This window comes from Hippocampus bargibanti, linkage group LG11, assembly GCF_051943395.1.
Source record: "Hippocampus bargibanti isolate YZ-2025 linkage group LG11, ASM5194339v1, whole genome shotgun sequence".
NCBI lineage: Eukaryota > Metazoa > Chordata > Actinopteri > Syngnathiformes > Syngnathidae > Hippocampus > Hippocampus bargibanti.
Genome location: NC_142744.1, coordinates 18,553,089 through 18,557,268, shown reverse-complemented (window position 1 = coordinate 18,557,268; position 4,180 = coordinate 18,553,089). Strand labels below are relative to the sequence as shown.

Here is a 4,180-nt window from a genome sequence, read left to right as displayed (position 1 = left end):
ACATACGGCCTAGGGAGATGTCAAGTGGGCCGGACCATTAAAATTATACCATACTCTGCTAAAAATAGAAAAAATATCATGTATTTCCTTTGTTTTGGTGTAAAGAAGCACAAGAACATTAGGAAAATATTGACATTTAATGAACTATCCTTTTACAAAACATTTCATGAAACACCTCATATTTCCTTAGAGAAATGTGCAATTTACTTTTATCATTCACAAATATGCATTGCAACTGATCCCACTGATTGTACAAAGGCACAAAACTTTAATTGGGACTGAAAAATATAGTAATGCACTTTAAGATTAAATGAGACTTTTAAAGGAAGGGAATTTTTAAACCACTTACACATATGCATATAAAATCTAAATGTAATCCCTGCGTACACCTTACAAACGGAGAGTGATTTTAAATGTGTAATGAAGAAAGTGTTCACCTGTCCTGTAAATCTGTAAACTTCGTACATGAAACATACATACACATACAATACATACTGAAAATTTATGGAGTTGTATGAACAGTACTGCTGTTAACCTGCTGACTAACATTAAAGTGTGCTATGGCAGGCTGTGGGTAATGTTGCTGAGAAGTTTGTCAAACTGACGATGGTTCAGACCTCTGGACCGGATGAAATTTAAAGTGCGAACAACCACCTCCATGACGTGGTCCATTTTCAGTGACTTGCGACACAATGCCTCCTGGTGCAAAATACAGTGAAATGTCCAGAAACAATCTCCTCCATTAAGGGCTTGTACTTTGTCTTTGAACTTTGTCGCGACACCTGCTTTCTTTCCGAACATGGATCACGCGCCGTCTGTAGCCAGGCTGACAACGCGGGACCGGTCCACTCCAACTCTGTCCAATACAGCAACGACAGAGCCGAAAATGTCCTCGGCTGTTGTGGGGTCCATCATTGGCACCGACTCAAGAAACTCTTCAGTAACAGTCAATGTCTCATCAACTCCTCCAATAAATATGGCCAGTTGGGCCACGTCTGCATGTGATGTCAGTGCTCTCGTCAATTGCCACGGAAAATGCAATAAATCCTTTCTGCTATAGTATTCCTCGTTGGGCTAATATTGGCAAAAGCTTGTCGCTTCTCGGAACATACAAGTTCAGCCGCCTTCATCATGCATCGTTTAACGAAGTCACCATCGAAATGTCGAAATACGGCTTCGATGCTAATACTATTTCACTAGCAATTAGGTAGCTGGCTTTTACCGCTGCTTCATTGAATTCTCGGCTCCGGATGAAAGTTGACTGCTGTTTCCTCAGACCCGCCAGCAATTCGTTAATCTTTTCTCTTCTCAGTTGTCCTTGCAACCCGTCATATCTTTCGCTGTGATGAGTCTCGTAGTGGCGTCGAATATTATATTCCTTCAATACCGAAACTTGTTGCAAACACACCAAGCACAAAGGTTTTGCGTGCATCTCTGTATATAAATAGGACGTGGTCCATTTTTCTTTGAAAATTCTTCATTCCTTATCTACTTTTCTCTGTTTGGATAACGACATTTTGGCTAATGAGGGTGTAGCGGAGAGGCAGAGACCAAAGTATTAACAACGTCGTAACAAGCAGTAGATGGCGCATTGACACCGTCTGCTGTTTTGAGTCTGCCTCAGTGATGCGGCGTGTCTTCTAATCTGATGGAACGAGTGTGCCCCTTAGAGGATAAGACATGAATTGCAGCGAATTAAAAATATCAATTCCATGTCTTTTATGCATTTTTCCACTTTCAAATTATCCTGCGGGCCTGATTGAACCTCCTTGGGGGCCGGTTCCGGCCCGCGGGCCGTATGTTTGACACCGCTGCTGTAGTTGCTCCACAGGAAAGGAATATTTTGGAAAGTCTGTTTGGGGCATTATATCCGCCGCTCGAGCCAAGGACTTCTCCTAATGTTACGAGCTCTTCTGTGGTAAGTAGGAATGTTTCTTAAACGTCTCGTTTGTTGAAAGACACAGCAGGGTTATTAGGAGAATTGTACCGCGCAGGTTTGTTTGGGCGGCGGTGGAGTAATATCTATCACGGGGTGTTGCGAGTTATGTTTGTGTCCGCGAAGGTTCGGGAATAATAGTCAAATGGGTGTTAAATTAAGTTTTATATGAACTTCAAAAGTTATAAGGGTCACCCGAAATCCGCCACACAGATGCTGCAACGCCAGCAGGTTGGTGCTTTGAGTTAACTTTGTTTTAAACGGCAGCACAATAAGTCATGTTAATTCAACGTGCAACAGTTGTGCTGCCGTTTTAAGAAGGCACTAAGTAAATATAATGCTAGCCAAATGAAATATCACTCTGTACAATTGGTGTAGTTTTAAATGGTCATTCATGTGTAAACATAAAACCTTTTAAATTTATTTTTGAAACTGCAAACACCATTTTTCAAACTGCAAACACCTGACTGGCTTGATGGCATTATTTAATCTGGTAAATTAGATTATTTATTCAATTTAAAAAGTAAACATGGATCAAGGTGTTTTATTAAATTAAATGATTACATTTGTTGTCTGATTTTTTCTATTCAACCTTTTAGCCCCATTATCTAAGGTATGTTTACATTTTTATTAATGCTACATGATTAATTACCCGAATCATATTAAAAATAATACATGTATGTATTTTTTTATATTGAACAGAATTTTACCTAAACTTAATTCTCCATAGGTCTCCATAGGCCACTGTCTTGGGTTTGAGATGCTGAAGACAAGTCCTGCAATGTTAAACTCCTGTCCCTTTCCCCAAATTAAAACTTGGCTTTTGATAAAGGAACAGCATGATATACACGAGACGCAGTCTGGCCCTTCGTGCTCTCCATGCATTCCTACGAGAAGATGACTCACAGTTCTTCAAATTTCCCCATTGTGGGACGAATAAAGGTATTCTGATTCTGATTCTGATTCAAAATATGCAATGTATGTATTGCCTGACTTAACACAAATGTCTATTGATATATTTTGCAGTGAGAAGAGGATCCAGACATTGAAAACATTCCTGTCGCACTACTCTCTGTGACAACTGACAACTAGCGCCATCTTGTTTAACCCCAACAGCATTTCTGTTGTTATAGAAGATGGCATTATTGTGAGATGTCTCCCCAGGTTGGCTGATACACACCTCCTCTTGTTTGGTTTAATGTATGCACTGCATTTAGATTCTCCCAAAAAAAATAATCCACACATTCACCTTCATTCAGAAAACACTGCTGTGTCTTGATGATAACAGACCACTCAAACCACGCCTGCTAAGTTTAAAAAATGCTTTGTTCCGCAATATTGAAGGCACCAGTGCCTCCAATATTACGGAACAAAGCAACACTGGATAAGTAATTCCATAGTTTTACTCTGCTTTGTATACCTAAACATTGATGTACTGTTTGTGACTGATTTTCTATTCATAATTTGATGTGTAAACCTGGATTCCACCAAAATGTCTTTTTTTCATTTCATGAATATACTGTTTGTTTTTAGTAAGTTTTACTTTGATTTGCACCTTATAACGAGTACATTGAAATGTATTCTCTTGTATTTATTCAAGTATATGCTTGTTAGATAATTTATTTTTTAACAGAACAGCAGAGTATAATTTGTTGTTTTTTTCTGTTTTGTTTTGTTGTTGTGTTTATTTCACATCTTTATCACGATGTTGTGTTAATTACTAAAAAAGAACTGCTCAGGGGTTTATTTGTTGTTTTGGTACGTGGACATGCTGTGCATTTGATACTGTTATCATGAATGTTTTATCAAAGGTTGTTTTAAACCTTAATAAAAAATGTGCACTAAAACAGATGTGAGGTGGGTTTTTGTTTTTAGTCATAGAAGGCAAATGTAAGTACAGTATACATGAATATATTTTTTCAGGTAATTTGAGTTGGTTACGCTTAAATATGAAACCTAATTTTAACTTAAAAATTAAGATAACAAGAAAACATTAGAGTAAACTGAAAGTTCATCTTTTAAGCTCATTCAAACTCATAAAATGTATTTCCACTACTCAAAAATTTTGAGTAAACTGTACTCAAAATTTTGAGTACAGTTTACTCTAAAATTTTGAGTAAACTGTACTCAATTTTTGAGTAAACTGTACTCAAAAATTTTGACGTAATCAGTTGCCATAAAAAATTTGAGTACTTTCAATTTGTTGGGTGTGTGATGAATAAATCAACCCGTTTCCACAGGCTG

The 4,180-nt window shown here is 37.6% G+C and overlaps 1 long non-coding RNA gene across 1 annotated transcript; it reads left to right on the top strand.

Annotated features, from left to right (window-relative positions):
• Positions 1-464: 464 nt before the first annotated feature.
• LOC148891847 (uncharacterized) lies at positions 465-3,780 on the top strand. The gene is made up of 3 exons (XR_016116459.1): positions 465-1,918; positions 2,667-2,878; positions 2,963-3,780. It is a non-coding gene; the product is annotated as an uncharacterized LOC148891847 (long non-coding RNA).
• Positions 3,781-4,180: the final 400 nt, after the last annotated feature.